This window comes from Mugil cephalus, chromosome 23 (genome assembly GCF_022458985.1).
Source record: "Mugil cephalus isolate CIBA_MC_2020 chromosome 23, CIBA_Mcephalus_1.1, whole genome shotgun sequence".
NCBI classification, from domain to species: Eukaryota; Metazoa; Chordata; class Actinopteri; order Mugiliformes; family Mugilidae; genus Mugil; species Mugil cephalus.
In genome coordinates, this window is record NC_061792.1 from 15,157,329 (window position 1) to 15,175,398 (window position 18,070).

At 40.1% G+C, this 18,070-nt stretch overlaps 1 long non-coding RNA gene and 1 pseudogene across 1 annotated transcript; one reads left to right on the forward strand and one right to left on the reverse strand.

The window, feature by feature from the left end:
* Positions 1–2,182: 2,182 nt before the first annotated feature.
* LOC125000695 lies at positions 2,183–2,680 on the forward strand. The gene is made up of 3 exons (XR_007111363.1): positions 2,183–2,226; positions 2,364–2,426; positions 2,558–2,680. It is a non-coding gene; the product is annotated as an uncharacterized LOC125000695 (long non-coding RNA).
* A 5,385-nt stretch (positions 2,681–8,065) lies between these two features.
* On the reverse strand, positions 8,066–16,218 carry LOC125000647 (annotated as a pseudogene).
* Between the last annotated feature and the right edge of the window lie 1,852 nt (positions 16,219–18,070).

The window sequence follows — 18,070 nt, forward strand, 5'->3', positions numbered from 1 at the left end:
ATCACATACTATGACTTTTTTATTTGACATACTATTCTATACTATAACTAATGTTATGACTTTTTATCATACTATACCATGACTTTTGTGACACACTATGACTTTTTTACTATTTTATTTACTTTTTTTTTTTACATACTAGTGATTGTTTTTACATATTCCGCTATGAATTTATCACATACTTTACTACTGCTGTACTACTACTACTACTACTACTACTACTACTACTAACACCTCCTTATTTCTCTCCAGAACGACCCTGAAGTCTTCACCCAAATGTTTTGTTTGACCTGGACTCTGGACCTGGACCTGGACTCTGTAAACATAGAGACCCAGTAATAGTAGTATTAACACATATAACGTTAAAATAAACAGATTATAAATATATAATATGATGAACCATCATCTACCTCTGTCTCCATGTCCTTCCCCTCTACGGTCACTGGGCGGCGCTCTGCCTCCACATGAGGAACTGGACCCTCCTCAGACAGAACCTGGTCCCTAAACAAGGAGACAATTACACTTTATTTATAACTCATCATCAGACACTAAACCAGGACAGTTCTTCATCATGTTCTCTCCCTCTCACGTCTCTGCTGAGTTTAACCTGAGATAAAACATCAGTGTTGATGTAGTTCCTGATCGTGGCCACCGGGGGGCAGTGATGCTTTAAAAACACTTCCTGCTTCATGGAATCTCTCAGGATCAGGTGGAACCCTGGTTTATCTGAGCTTCATCTCCTCCATCCTCCATCCTAAAGGCACATATTTTATATTACTATTTAAAGCTGTTTTAAAAGGATTCATTCTAACAAATCAATCAACTGAGATTCAGAGGGTTAACATACTGTACTATGACTTTTTTACATCCTATACTATGACTCTATCACAGTAGTAGAGTAACAGGTTTTGTTTTGTTGCCAGGTTTGTTCTAACCTCCTTATTTCTCTCCACAGAACAGGAACTTCTCAACCAGTGACGTCCTAAAGGTACAGTTTATTATTATATGTACATATATATAGTATATTATATTACTACTTAAAGCTGTTTTAAAAGGATTCATTCTAACAAATAATATAATATATATAATAACTATGTAACGTTGTTTGTGACTTTAGTAATTGTAGAGTAACATGTTAGAGATGATGACAGCCCTCCTCCCTCTGACTCCTCCCCCCCTCCACAGTAAAACTCCAGCTGTTCTTAGTTCTAGGAGACATAACCCCCTCCTTCTACCTCTCAGAAACCACGGGGAGGACACGGCCCCCCCCGCACCTGCTACCACAGGACCCACCTCGGACGATCCAGGCCCCCGACAACGTGCGGGATTCGAACCAACCTCCTGCGACTTCCAGCCGCGGTTGAACCACCACACGCCACCGAGAACCCTTCACACTTAGAGCTTCGTCACTTTGGAACCTGGACTGTAAAAGTCACGACTGTCATAAGATTTGAACCCATCCGCCTGGCAGAGCCTCAGGGGAAGATCTACATTGTCAGTCCGTGACACGTCTCGAAAATATGGCATATATTTGTCTTTATGTGCAGACGTGATACTAAATGAGTCTGTCTGTCACACAACAACAACACGGTTCAGTATTTAGACAAAAACAACAAGTACTCTAATACCACAGCCCTGGGACACGGAAACCTGTTCCTCAAGAGAAAGTTTTAAGCCTATAAGCCAATGCAAGTTAAGTAATGTTCAACAACTTTAGTAACTTAAGGAAGAAGTTAGTTAACTAACTTAATGACATAACTTTTATTACATAAACATAGCATAGCATGTCCCAGGCAAGTTGTTGAACATTACTTAACTTGCATTGGCTATAATTATACAGACCAGTCCAGTTTGTTGTCGAGGTTCTTCAATATACTATACTATGACTTTCTATTGCATACTATACAATTACGATTTTTTGTTACATACTATACTATGAATTTTTATTCCATTATACTATTATGACTTTTTATTACATATACAGTGACTTTTTTTATCACATACGATCACATCACATATTTTTTTTATTTGATATATTATACTATGACTTATTACATACTATACTGTGACCTTTTTATTATATACTATCCTATTATGACTTGAAGGTTCTTAAGATGGCTTTTTTCAACATACTATACAATAACTTTTTTTTTCTAATAGTCAAGTAACAGGTAGTAATGTGATGGTTTCTAAGACTTCACCTGAACAACAGCAACTTTGCAAAAGGTGCAGTGTAATAAATTAAATGATCGTTTTAAAATGGTTTAAAATGATGTTACGTTATTGTTTGTTATATTATGTACGTAGTATTGTTTGACTGTTTCATAATTGTAGACTAACATGTTTTGTTCTAATCTCTCCAGGAGGAGACGCGGCCTTGATGGTTTCCAGGACTTCACGTGAAGAGGAGGATCTTCGCGCTTCAGGTAACGTATGTTTTTTATATATTATTTATATCTGTCCCTCTGTTTGGAGGCCCTCCCCCCTCTGCAGACTCCTCCCCCCTCACTGTAAAACTTAGTTATGGGAGACATAACCCCGTCCTTCTACCTCTCAGAAACCACGGGGAGGACACGGCCCCCCCCCGCGCCTGCTACCACAGGACCCACTCCGATGATCCAGGCCCCCGACAACGGGTGGGATTCGAACCAATCTCCTGCGACTTCCAGTCGCGGTTGAAACCCACCACACGCACCGAGAACCCTTCACACTCAAAGCTTCTCTCTGAGCGCTTTTGTCATCGTCACTTTGGAACCTGGACTTTAAAAGTTATGTCTGTCATAAGATTTGAACCCATGACTTCACACTCACCATAGACTCTTCTAACAGTCTGAGCTATTTGTCCACAGGTTCCTGGTCTTTTTTGGAGATTTTCAGTCTCTACTTTGAGTGTTGGACTCTAAAATTCATAGACTACGATAAGAGTTGAACCCACGTCTTCAGAACCTCCAAGAAGTCCTGAGCTATCTGACCACACATGTGCTCACTCTTCCTGGAGCTTTTCTGTTTGTTTCTAAATCTAAAAGTTCTCATGGGGACACGGAAACCTGTTGTTCAACAACTTGCCTGGGACATGGACAGAAAGTTTTATTGCCTCTATAAGTATAGCTAGGTTTATGTAAAAGTTATGTAATTAAGTTAGTTAAGTAACTTCTTTCATTCATAAGTTACTTTCAAGACTTTTAACAAGTTACTTAAAAATGTTTTTACCAACATATTAATATGTTACTACTTTAGTAATGAAACTTCACAATCTTTACTATTTTAGTAATGATAATTCATAATCTTATATAAATGTTGGCTAATTCATTTTCATCAAAATTCTTCCATCATTTTTCTTGTTTCTTCCTTTCACTTCCTCAACTCTTGTTTTTTTTTTTTTTTTCTCTTCTCTCCCTTCCCTGTAAAACTCCAGCCTGTCGTGGTTGTGGGTCCCATAACCCCCTCCTTGTGTTGCTCGGAAACCGCGGGGGAGGACACGGCCCCCCCCCGGCCTGCTACTGCAGGGATGTTTGGTGGATCCAGGCCCCCGGCCACGGATGGGATTCGAACCAATCTCTTGCGACTTCCAGTCGTGGTTGAAACCCACCACGCCACCGACGGCCCTTCACACTTTATCCTTCTTTCTGAGCGCTTTTAAGTCTTCACTTTGGAATCTGGACTTCAAAACACACCGACCGTGATAAGATTCGAACCCATGACTTGTAGACTGGCAAGCAGCCTCCTAACAGCCCGCGCTGTTTGACCAGACAGGAGGTTCAATGACGTGTACGATATTTGACTCTTCACTTTGGAATCTGGACTTCAAAACACACCGACCCTGATAAGATTCGAACCCATGTTCTCAGAGTCTCCAGACAGTCGTCTATCAGCGTGAGCTATGTGACCACATGGTTCTGACCTTTCTTAGAGCTTTTCATTCTTCACTTTAGGGGTTGGACTTTAAAAACCAGTGGACGTCATAAGACTTGAACCCAGGACTTAAGAATGACAACACCGTCCTCCAACAGCCTGAGCTATGAGACCACACACCCACTGTCTTTCTTAGAGCTTTTCATTCTTCACTTTGGGGGTTGGACTTTAAAAGCTCCTGAGTGTCATCAGGCTTCAACCAAAATCTTAAGAGATTCCTCAAACAGGCTGGAACTTCACTGTCACAAGAATCAAACCCAGATCATCAGGAGCCTTTAAACACCCCTCTAACAGTCTGAGCTATTTGGCCGCATGGATGTTTTTATTGTGGCCCATCCTAAGAATTTAACCCACGTCTTCAGAATCCCTTAAGTATAAGAAGCTCCTTTCTTTCTCCATCACTTTGGCAGAGATTTATCTTGGTCTCATCAGTCCATAAGATTGTTTGTTCCAGACCTTCTGTGGCTCATCTCTGTACTTCTTTGCAAACTTCAGTCTTACCTTCTGATTCTTACTACTGATGAGTGGTGTCTTCTTCCAACAGTGGACTGTGACACCTTCACCTCTGCACTGACGACTCTCTGGTCTTCATGTTGGTTCGTCCTCTTCAACAAGAAATGCAATACTTTATAGGTTTCAACCCAGCCCAAAAATGCCGGCTCAACGTCGGCAGATTCAAACGTACAACCTTGAAACTACCAAACAGTCGTCTAACAGCCAGACAAATAGTACAATGGTTTCCTGCACATTTGACTCATTTAGGGTGTTGACTTTGTTGGGAAAATTCAGGAACTGTCCGAACAATTGAACAAGGTTTCAAAATGACTGGAGAGCCACTAGCCGGCCTGAGTGATGTCATCTCGCTTTCTTAAATCATTTCAGACTTTGTCTCCTGCAGCAACTCTGTAAAGTCTCATTTTGCCAGCTTATATATGAGCTGTTTTTTTTGGCTCAGTCTGGTACCGCAAATAGTGTGTTACAGCGCCAGACTAACCTAATCAGACACCATTATGTACAATTAAACGGCCTCATGATCTCCTGGCTGATTAGCTTTGTGCCAGGAACAATAAAACCATGTGAAGAAAGCGGATACAGATAATGAAAGAACGGCCGAATCATAGCAGAGCTTTAGTACCTTTGTTTTAATAAGGGGAAAAAAAAAGTTGACTTGACTGAAGCTTTTACTTTGAAACTCAGAGCACATGAACACATCACTACAGTAGAATCCAGTCTTCGCTCTGTTCGTTCTCTGCAGGTTCAGCTGAAGTCTGTGGTGGAGGAGCTACCTACTAAGTTAGAAACGGTCCTGGCAGAGTCCGGCTCCAACTTCAGCGTGGGACAGAGGCAGCTGGTGTGTCTGGCCAGAGCCATCCTCAGGAAGAACCGCATCCTCATCATCGACGAGGCCACAGCCAACGTGGACCCCAGGTACTGAACATGAAATGAGTTCATTCCTTAATTCCTACAAAGCTAAAAAATACAGAAAGATGAATGAAAACTAAGCTACTTAGAGTACATACAGTGATATAATATGAAAACATGTACTAACATGAGGAGGAGCTTTTACACTGGAGAGGAGCAGGGACCTGGTTTCTAATGTTCTTCTTCACTGTACAGTTTCTTTAATGTTGTTTGTTGTTCATCAGGATTTCTGGTTGACACACATCACGTCATTGTTCTTCATTTCACATCATTTACATTTAAATAAAAATGCACATCTCTGTTGTTCCAGGCTTGAAATATAAAACGTTGCGTGTCCACCTGTGATTTCTATGATAAACTGAGTGTCTTTAGGCTGCAGACTGCTGGTCAGACACAAACAAGGAAACAAAAAGATGACTTTACCATGAAGAACTGGAGGCTCCTGCTTTGGTTTTAAATGGACATGTTCACATTTCTTCTCCATGTTACACTGATGACACGTCGTTTAAAATAGTAGATAAATATTTGTAATGTCGTATTTACCTGAACCGTGTTAATATTAAATTAATGCTCAAACCAGTTTATTTGGGATGAAGCAGTGAAAAGCTACATAATATTTCTTAACTTTAGCAAAACAACACAAGCTCCTCCTCTATTAGCTTCAAAGCTAACAGCTAAACACGAACAGGAAGTCAACTTTAACACGAATTACTGTACCTGGATATAACTCTCAGTGTCTTCATGTCGGGTTTTACTTATTTGTTCCCTATACAGTGAGACCAAAGTCAGTTGCCAACTCAACATTAATCAGGTTAATTAATCAACACCATTGACCGATCAACACCTGTTCACTACTTCCGGTTTCTTCTTCTACGATATAAAATGACCGGTGACAGTTTTTCTCCATCTGGCGGTGAAACGATGAACTACATGATATTGCTTTAATAACGACCAGAGAAACCATCACGATCACTGCCCTCCAGTGGCCACATCATTAAACTACAGCTAGCGCCTAACACTAAAAAATGTAAACTAGAACATGAACTGTAAAAAAATGGAAATTGAGAAACTGATCATTAATTACTGAGAAAGGAGAAGGCGTAGGATTAAATAAGCTTCTTCCTACTTCCTTTCGGACATTTTATGTTAACATTGTTTTTGTAGTTTTGACTATTTTGATTTCTGTGTGTGTTCGAAGTAAAGCCTTCATTCAATAATAAGACATAAAACAACGTTTATTTATCGCACATATGGGAAATGACCTTGTCACGGTAGTGCAGAATTTGGTACGAAAATATATACAAGCAATCTACAAACAATAAAAGACTGTATGAAGTTTAAAAGAGCGTACAAAATACACAAGAATATGCAACGATCATTATGGAAAACCTAGAAGTGCCATTAATTATGTCTTAAATGAACCTTTTTCTGAAGGCGCTGAGCTCTTAATTTTAATTCTGAGACATTTTTTAAATAACGTCTCTGTAACCAGTCAGTGAAGAGTGAAGCACAACAAAGCAAAGTGTAGATGAAAGTGTGTCACAATAACAACAATAGTTTATCTCCATCTCTGACAATGATACATAAAGCAGAGGCTCAGTGTGAAAACTGCTTCTTTTCAAATGAAATAAATGTTTGGTTGAAAAAGGAGTAAAATAAACAGTACAATAAACACAGAAGTGAAGAGACACATTAGAATATAGAAAGACTGTTGATGGTGGTTGATTAATGTGTCCAATAATTCAGGAGAGGGACTGGTCTTTACTTGTTGGTGTTAATAGTTTGTGCAGCTCTGTTGAGGATCTTTAATCTCTTGACTCCACCTCCCAGTAACGTGGTCCAGTCAGAGTCTCTCTACACACAAGCTGCTGCTGATTCAACCTCTGGATCATCAGGACTCAGCTCATCCTCTCTCAGCTCACATACCGTCCTGTTCACCGCCAGCTGTAGAGAGAACAACAACAACAGTAGATAAGTCAGTGTTTACAGAGAATCACTTCATCAGCAGCAGCAACAAATATTCACAGTCCACAGAATTCTTGAGGCTGAGAATATTTTTAACATGAAGGACAATATATATGGTTCCTTTTACAATTAAATCTACTTAACTACTACTACTTTAGTGATGGATTTACAGCTGTTCCATTTCAATAAAGAGTCTGAGTGTGTTGATGAACATCTCATGTGTTTCTGAAGCATCAGCTGACTAAGAAACATTGAAGATATCTGATGAAACTAATGACAGAGATACAGATGTGATGACTGGACCTCAGCAGAGGTTCTGCTCTGTAGAAAGACCACATGGTTACTAAATGTAATGATGGTTCTGTGATTTACAGGCTTCAGTCAGACTGATCTCAGAGTTGTGACAAAGATGAAACTGATCAGTTGTTTAGTTTTGAGGTGAGAGAACAAAGAGTCTGAGGTCAGATCTGATGAATGAGGACCACTGTCTCTATTCATCTAGTAAGGCTGTCAGCTGGAATCCACATTTATTTCCTGAAAACATCAACACAACAAGCTTCAGGATGATCTGATTGTCTGACTGTTGTCTCTGTCTTTCTGTCCAGTCTGTCTCCATTCTCCTCTGACAGCATCTCTGAAGAAAACAGCAGCAGGTTTCCAGGAAACACTTTAGATTCTGTGTCTAGTACAAAACTACTGGAAGAAGAATGAACTGACTCCAACCCTCCACTCACCTCAGAGTCTCCAGTCTACAGTCTGGACTCTCCACAAGATCAAGAAGCTGCTTCACATCTGGATCCTTCAGGTTGTTGTAACACAGGTCCAGATGTTTCAGACAGGAGGGGTTGGACTTCAGAGCTGAGACCAGAGAATCACAGCTGCTTTTTGACAAACTGCAGCCCCTTAAACTGAATAAAGAAAAAAGAGAAGTTGAAAGGACAAAGTTCAGACATTATTGCTGTTGTTTTGTTGTTATTCATTCAGGTGTCAGACGACCAGTGGATCCATCGCTACAAACTCATGTTGACCAAAAAACAAACGTCTGACATTTATGACTAAACATGACGATGCATTTCATCACTGATTCATGTGACATTTATGAATTTTTTGATGAGATGTCAAAGTTAATCAAGTAAAATATCAGCCTGATGTCTGTAGATTAGTGTCAACACAACTTAGATGGAACAAAGACAGATGGAATAAAATAAGTTGTGCAGTGTTCACTGTGGCAGTGGAGCTGAATCATTCTGCTGGAGAATGAGCTCCTCTGACCCTCTACTGTTGGGTTACTGGGATGGATTGTCCATAATGGAGAGCAGTTTATCCAGTGTCCTCCTGTCCCTCACTGAGACAAATGACTCCAACTCTCTACCGATCACATGTCCAGACTTTAAGATCAATTTGCTGGTGCGTCTTTTTTGCTGCTACTACTCTCCTAACAAACCACAGGAAAGAACAGGGCACTCGCTACAACAGACTGGTAGAAAGACTCTAGTAATTCACTGCACACGTTGAAAGACCTGAGCTTCCTGAGAAAGTAGAGTCTACTCAGGCCCTTCTTGTACACAGCATCGTAGTGGTCCACTACTTCCACCTCCAGGCCCTGGATGGGGATGAGCTCCACTGGTGACCTCTTCCAGCTCTGTGATCTTGTCCACATTCACGAGTAGGTGGTTTGCCTGGGACCACTTCACAAAGTCTGTGGTCAGTGTCCTATACTCCGCCTCCTGTCCATCTCAAACACACCCTACCACTACAGAGTCATCAGCACACAAATAAAACATGATGTCTGACCTCAGAGTCTCCAGTCTACAGTCTGGACTCTCCAGAAAACCACACAGATGTTTCACTCCTGAATCCATCAGGTTGTTGTGACTCAGGTCCAGATGTTTCAGATGGGAGGGGTTGGACTTCAGAGCTGAGGCCAGAGAATCACAGCTGATCTCTGACAACCTGCAGTCAGTTAATCTGAATAAAGAATAAAAGATGTTGGTTTAAAAGACAAAGTTCCATCTTGAAATCATTCAGTGTTTCATCGTCTGTTCAGAGCTGAAGAAGGTTCAGAAAGTACAAGTTTAGAAAATAGAAACTCTAAACATGTGAACCAACAGGAAGCAGCTTCAATCAGTCAAATAGAAGAAGAGAAAAAGAGCTCTCATTAATATTAATGACAACAAGCTGCTGCTTCAATAAAGACGTAGTGACATCAGCTCTGAAACTCTGACAGCTCCACCAGTGGATCCATCCACACAAACTCATGTTGACCAACAAACACAAGTAAAAACCCTCTGACATTTATTTCACTTTCTACTCAAAGATCAGAAAAACACCAAATATGGAAATGTTGATAAAATGATGATCAAGACTCTAAAATATGTTCATGTTATGATGGAGACATTTAAATTAGGACTAAACATGAAAATACATTTCATTATTGATTCATCTGTCATTTATCTTTACACAATACTGAATATTTGTTTCTGTCTCTTAGTGTAAAAACTGTTTGAATTAGAGCTGAAACAATAAGTTGATGAGTTGATGAGTCCATGGAGAAAAGATCAAAAACCACAGTGATGATGGTTTGAGTCATTGATCAAACAGAAAAACTAAACTGTTTCCAGTTTATTCACTGGGAACATTTTATGTTTTCTATCACAGTAAACTGAATATTTCTGGTTTGGGATATAATTAAATATCTGAAGACGACACCTTGAACTCAGAGAAAGTGGAATCAGCATGTTTCAACATTTTTGACATTTTATAGACTGAACTATTGGAAAAAAGATTGTGACTCTGCCACAGTCAATGGACTAAACTACAGAAGAAGAAAACAGAGTTTTTCACATCTGAATCCTTCAGGTTGTTGTAACTCAAGTCCAGATGTTTCAGATGGGAGGGGTTGGACTTCAGAGCTGAACCCAGATAATAACAGCTGGTCTTTGACAACCTGCAGCAACTCAGTCTGAATAAAGAACAAAAGATGTTAAGTTCGAAAGTCTGTTTGTCATTAATTCATTTGATATTTCATTAAGAATATTTAACCAAATATATATAGAAAACCAGTTGACACTTCAAAATGCAGATTTTTAGTTTCATGCTCAAATCATACAAATTAAAATGAAACATTCAGGCCCAGGGACAAATTATATCTTGATATTTCTTCATTTATTTTGTGGGTTTTGTGATGGAAATAAAAGTGTAACTCTAAAGGTAGAAGACATCTCTACCAAGTAACTAAGTTAAAACTAACATTCACTGTGATTCTCTGTATGTGGATTCAAAGCTACAGCCTTTCAAAATAAACTGAGAGGAATTTCACAATAAGTCCTTCATTCTGACGATCAGTAAATTATGAATAAATACTGAATGAAAGTGTATGAAGAAATAAGAAAAGAATATTTAAGTATTATTACTTAGAACATTTGTTTATTACATGATAATAAATGAGGTTACCAATTGTTTAACCCTTTATGGGGCAAGGAACCATATTTGGTGACATCATCACATTTTGAATCGTGTCTCTGTGTCTCTCAGTGAGGTTCATTGTCATGTGGTTTTCATTCAGCCAATCAGAGCAAACTGAATATTTTTAGATTTGGACAAAACGAGACATTTGAAGACGTCACCTTGAAATCAGAGAAAGTTTGTCAGTTTGCAGGATTGACATTTTATAGACTCAAGGCTGGCTTCTGCTGCTGGGGGCATCTGGCAAAAGGACGGCCCCCAGGAAACTGTGGGTTTAAATACAGGAAGTGCTAATAAGGTCGTACCAAGAGCCTGTTACAACAGGGGGGAGTTAATTAGTTTAACTATTTTGTGTATTTCATTAGGTTTAAATTTGTTATTTGAATATTTTGGGGTTGGTTTATTATGTTTATTTGACTGGTAAACAAACTGCCCTGTGTTGTTAGTTAATGTGTTACTGTTTTATGTTGTTCCCTTTGTGTGTAATTGGCCTGATCAGCCACTATATAAGTCCCCTTTGTTGTCTGTTCGTTAGCTCAGTTGGTTTGTCAGGTTGCTGTAGCATTATAGCCTGAGTTCAGTTTTGTTTATTTGACCTCTTTTATGGACCCAGAATTAACTGCTTGTTTTTGTAAATTTTTTTCCTATTTTTTTGGGGTAAATAAAACTTGTATATTTCAAAATCCAACTGCGACTCCTTTTGCTTTGCAGCTCGGTCCCTCACAGACAGCTTCATTAATAACAGAAAAAATATTAGTTGTTGTTGTGGTTTGAATCTGAAAACATGAGGTGAAATTAGAGGTGAACATCAAGTGTGTCATAGTTTCAGAATGAATCATCCAGTGGAGGATTTTTCTTCTTCTATGGTTTTAAATGTGTAGTCAACATAACTCTGCCACAGTCAATGGACTAAACCACAGAAGAAGGAAACAGAGTTTATCATGAAGATCCTCAGTGTGGATCAGTAGAATATCAGCCTGATGTCTGTAGATTAGTGTCAACACAACTTTCACATCATATTGATCTGAACACACAAATAAAACATGATGTCTGACCTCAGAGTCTCCAGTCTACAGTCTGGACTCTTCAGAAAACCACACAAATGTTTCACTCCTGAATCCTTCAGGTTGTTGTGACTCAGGTCCAGATGTTTCAGATGGGAGGGGTTGGACTTCAGAGCTAAGACCAGATAATCACAGCTGATCCCTGACAAACTGCAGCTCAACAACCTGAATAAAGAATAAAATATGTTAGGTTAGAAGGTCTGTGTATCGTTAATTCATTTGATATTTCATTAAGAATCTTGACCTGCAGGACTTCAACCTGAATAAAGAATAATAAGATGTGTTCAGGTTTTAAATCTGTAGCTGAACCCAACTACCAGTCAAAGGTTGAACACATCTTCTCATTCAGTGTTTTCTCTTTATTTTTACTTCTTTCTACATTGTAGATACATCCTGAATATATTGAATATATGAAGTAAGATATATGGAATTATGCAGCAAATAAAATGTTTTTTTTAAATATGTTTTACATTTTAGATTCCTCAAAGTAGCCACCCTTTGTTTTATTGACATCTCTGAAAACCTTTGACCTTCTCTCAATGAGCTTCATGATTTTCATCTCACAGCTGAGCCTTGTCAGGGTTCATTTGTTTTCTTGCCTTCTTAATAAAGTTGGGACAATCAGTTGTGTTGTGTAGAAGTCAGGTTGGTACACAGCTGACAGCCCTATTTGACAACTGTTACAATTTATATTATGGCAAGAACCAATCAACTAAGAAAAGAGAAAGGACAGTCCGTCATTACTTTAAGGACCGGAGGTCAGTCTGGAAAACAGCAAAAACTTTGAATGTGTCCCCAAACTGGTTGACATGAGGATCCCAGGAAAAGAAGACCAAGAGTCACCTCTGCTGCTGAGTCACCAGCCTCAGAAATAACAAGTTAACCCAGATTAGAGCCCAGATAAATACCACACAGAGTTCTAGTAGCAGACACATCTCTACATCAACTGTTCAGAGGAGAATCAGGTTTATGGTCAAATAGCTGCTAAGAAACCACGACTAAGGACAAACAACAAGCAGAGGAGATTTAGACCAGTGGAAATCTGTGCTTTGGTCTGATGAGTCCAAATCTGAGATGTGTGAATGGTCTCTACATGGACGGTTCCCACTGTGAAGCATGGAGGAGGAACCATGATGGCATTTATTTTTCAACAGGACAATGACCCCAAACACACCTCCAGACTGTCTAAGAGCTATTTGATCAAGAAGGAGAGTGATGGACTGGCCTGGCCTCCACAGTCATCTGACCTAAACCCAATCCAGATGGTATGGGATGAGATGCACCACAGAGTGAAGGCAAAAGGGTTAATAAGTGATCGGCATGTCTGGGAACTCCTTCAAGATTGATGGAAAACCATTTCAGGTGAGTACCTCATGAAGCTCATATAGAGATCACCAAGAGTGAGCAAAGCAGTAATTAAAGCAAAAGTTGGCTATTTTGAAGAATCTGCAATATAAAACATGTTTTGAATTGTTTAACACTTATTTAATGCCTTCAGAGAGAATCTACAACATAAATAGTTGTGAAAATAAGACAAAAAATATCAAATGAGAAGGTGTGTCCAACATTTTGACTGGTAGTATATGTCTCAATTATTGTGGATCACTGACACTAACATGAAGCTTCCGTCTGACACTGTTTCTTTCATTGAATTGTTGTAGAACAAAGTTCTCTCTTTTAGTTTCTGTTCGTGAAAACACAGAGTTGGTGACTGGATCTGTGGAGCTCTGACTGCTGCAGCAGGAGATTAGTTTAAGATCAACTTTACAATCATTCATTCACAGAACATTCACAGAACAACACTGTAGAGTTTGTCCTCCGTCTTGTCACATTGGACTCAGATTATTATTGATGATTTCTTCACAGACAGTATGAAAAGAAAGAATGATTACTGACTACAATAACTCTTTTAATGTGTTAACCCATCTATAGATGAAAATTAAACAAAGACCTGAAGTGTTCTGACTTTGTGTCCTTTCATGTGAATTTCCACCAAACCTGACAAGAGAACTGATAAAAACAGGATCTTCTGTCTTCAATCAATAATAATTCAATAAAATGAATAAAAGCTGAAATAAAAATATAAATAAAAAACAAAGCAGACTGAACTGACCTCAGAGTCTCCAGTTTACAGTCTGGACTCTTCAGTCCAGTACGCAGCTGCTTCACTCCTGAATCCTCCAGGTTGTTGTAACTCAGGTCCAGTTCTGTCAGATTAGAGGACTGGGAGCTAATCACTGAGGACAGCGCTTCACAGCTTCTTTTAGAGAGTTTACAACCACTGAGTCTGCAGAGAAAATAAAATATAAAGAACTAGTCAGACTTGTATTTTCCTCAGTTTAAAGATTGCTGTGTATCTATTAATGACTTAAACTATCTCTGTACTTACAGAGCTTTGTTGGAGGCTTTGACCACTGGCAGCAGCCTCAGAAGAGCTTCCTCTGAACCAAAGTATTTCTTCAGGTCAAACTCGTCCAGATTATTTTCTGATGACAGTAAGATGAAGACCAGAGCTGACCACTGAGCAGGAGACAGTTTATCAGTGGAGAGACGTCCTGATTTCAGGGACTGTTGGACCTCCTCCACTAGAGAACCATCATTCATTTCATTCAGACAGTGGAACAGATTGATGCTTCTCTCTACAGACAGATTCTCACTGATCTTCTTCTTGATGAACTCGACTGTTTCTTCAGTCTTTGAGCTTTTTGTTTGCTTCATCAGGCCTTGTAGAAGAGTCTGATTAGTCTCCAGTGAAAGACCAAGGAGGAAGCGGAGGAACATGTCCAGATGTCCATTTAGACTCTGTAAGGCTTTGTTCACAGTACTCTGGTGGAGATGTTTTAGACTTGATTTGTTAAACATTTTAGACTTCCAGGAAGTTGTTTGTTGTTCTTCCATCAGATTGATAGCAAAGTTAATGAAGGTCCGATGAACATGTAGAGCAGCCAGAAACTCCTGAACACTCAGATGGACGAAGCAGAACACCTTGTCCTGGTACAGGCCTCTCTCCTCTTTAAAGATCTGTGTCAACACTCCTGAGTACACTGAGGCTGCTGTGATATCGATGCCACACTCTGTCAGGTCTGATTCATAGAAGATCAGGTTTCCTTTCTGCAGCTGATCAAAAGCCAGTTTTCCCAGGGACTCAATCATCTCCCTGGTCTCTGGACTCCAGTGTGGATCTGTCTCAGATCCTCCATCATACTTGACCTTCTTCACTTTGGTCTGAACCACCAGGAAGTGGATGTACATCTCAGTCAGGGTCTTGGGCAGCTCTCCTCCCTCTCTGGTTTCCAACACATCCTCCAGAACTGTAGCAGTGATCCAGCAGAAGACTGGATGTGACACATGATGTGGAGGCTTCGTGATGTCTTGATGTGGGAGATGATCCTGCTGGCCTGCTCCTCATCTCTGAACCTCTTCCTGAAGTACTCCTCCTTCTGGGGCTCAGTGAACCCTCTGACCTCTGTCACCATGTCAACACACTCAGGAGGGATCTGATTGGCTGCTGCAGGTCGTGTGGTTATCCAGAGGTGAGCAGAGGGAAGCAGTTTCCCCCTGATGAGGTTTGTCAGCAGCACATCCACTGAGGTGGACTCTGTAACATCAGTCAGGATCTCAGTGTTGTGGAAGTCCAGAGGAAGTCGACACTCATCCAGACCGTCAAAGATGAACACAACCTGGAAGTCTTCAAAGCTGCAGATTCCTGCTTCTTTGGTTTCAGTGAAGAAGTGATGAACAAGTTCCACCAAGCTGAACTTTCTCTCTTTCACCACATTCAGCTCTCTGAAAGTCAGTGGAAATATGAAGTGGATGTCCTGGTTGGCTTTGTCTTCAGCCCAGTCCAGAGTGAACTTCTGTGTTAAGACTGTTTTCCCAATGCCAGCCACTCCCTTTGTCATCACTCTTCTGATTGATCCATGTCTTCCAGGTGAGGCTTTAAAGAGGTCTTCTGGTCTGATGGTTGTTTCTGGTCTGTCTAGTTTCCTGGATGCTGTTTCAATCTGTCTGACCTCATGTTCATCATTGACCTCTGCAGTCCCTCCCTCTGTGATGTAGAGCTCTGTGTAGATCTCATTCAGAAGAGTTGAGTTTCCTGCTTTAGCAATTCCCTCAAACACACACTGGAACTTCTCCTTCAGACTAGATTTAAGTTTACGTTGACAAACTGGAGCAAAACGTTCTGAATGAACAAACAACAAATAAGATCAGTAAATAGATTTCCAGCATTTCCTGAAAGAATGAGTGAATATACAGTATCTTGTTCCTTCTCTTGAGACATTAGTAAATGTTTAATTCATTCATCAGCTTCAGTGTTTAGAGAAATCCTCTTACTGCTCTGCAGACGATCAACCAGCTCCTCCTGCTTCATTCTCCTCAGGAAGTTCAGTGTGATCTTCACAAATGCCTCTCTGCTGCTCCTCCTCTGCTCTTCATCCTCACCCTCCAACACCTCCTCATCCTCCCTCTGACTCTCTAAGCATTCTGGGTAATCTGGACTCAGATCCCTCTGAATCTTCTTCAGCTCCTTCTTCTCAATAGTGACAATGTTGTCCTCCAGCAGCTGGAACAGAAAACTATGTGAATGACAACCAGACTGAAATCATGGAGACAAACATCAGATCCATGTTGGACAGACTGACAGTCCACTGGTCTACAAAGAGCAGCATGGAGATGATGGAAAGTAGTTGTTGTCCATGTACAGACCTTAAATATGGAGTCCAGCTGTGTTTGATGGTGATGAACAGACTGACCACTGGGAACATTTAAACTCTGCTGCTTCACTCTGTGAATGAATCATCAGAATTAGTTCACATCATATCAGTCCACAGAGACCAACATGTAAATGTCCATGAAGTGATATCTGGATGTGAACAGTGAATCAGATGACTCCTTGTAGTCATTAAGGTTGATTATTCTTTCTGATCCCACTGAGAATCAACAGCTTTCAGCTCTTGCTTCTTGATGTTTGGTCACTAACTGTATTTACATATGATTACTGACATAACTTCTGGTTCCATTTGTCTCTTGAATGAATAATATTAATGTTGATCTTATAACAGAGTCAGTCGGGTTCAGGTTATGGTGTCTTGTTCTTCTCACTTTCTCCTGAGATAAACACAGGATAGACTCTGCACTGGAACACACTGATATCAAGTCTATACTGATTCAGACACATGTAATGATTCATCTCCACAGTCAGCTCCTTGTTTCCTCATTCATTAAAACACATTTTTTCTTTAATGCTCCTGTTGATCTTTTAATCTGATGGAGACTCTCAGTGGAGGAGCTCCTGGAGAAACTTTGGTCATGATGTGATATCTTCCTCTAACACTGACATTCTTGTTTGATTATGACTGGTTGAACTGTGTAGTACCCAGTATTCAACAATACTGATGAAGCAGGGTGAACCCCTTTGAATCAATTTCATCATGATTTCAGATCACTGCCATATAATCTGAATGGAGTCCTGGAGGATTTGCACCAATGAAGATGCTGAACATGTTCCCAAACCTCACAACAAGACACAATTAAAAAACAAACCTAAACAATTTCAACCTAGTCACAACTTACATTCTGGAGTCAAATGTTAATGGTTGATCCATGGACCAGTCACTCTTCATAGACACACTGCTGGGATCAGGTTTGTGCTTCAGTCGGGGTTTAGGTTCAGGGTATTTTAGTGTTTGATGGATCCTGACAGACAAAGTGAAGACGAAATTACTACCAGCAGAATGTTTCATAACAACAACTAACAACAACTAAATTCTTAACAAGTGAGGATTTGTCATGACTGTGACAGATATTATTCACACACACAACACTGACAATGAAGATGCTGAACATGTCCCCAAACCTCACAACTTACTTTCTGGAGTCAAATGTTAATGGTTGATCCATGGACCAGTCACTCTTCATAGACACACAGCTGGTTTCAGGTCTATGTTTACGTTCTGGTGTCTGATGGACACTGACAAAGACAGAGAAAGTCACTTTTAGTCCACAGCCACAGAAGCTGTGTATGAGATTGTGGAGTTTTAAGCCGTGTGAAATGTGGAAAGACATTAAGGTTGTTTTCAAACCCCCGGAGTTCTTCATCTCACCTCTGAGCCTCACACTTCTTCTCGAACATCTCACATAACTTTCTCACAGTGGATTTCGAGGGAGGGAATCCCCACTTTCTGTTCCACTGATCCATTCTGCTGGATTCACATCAGCTCACACACACTTTCTACCTTCAC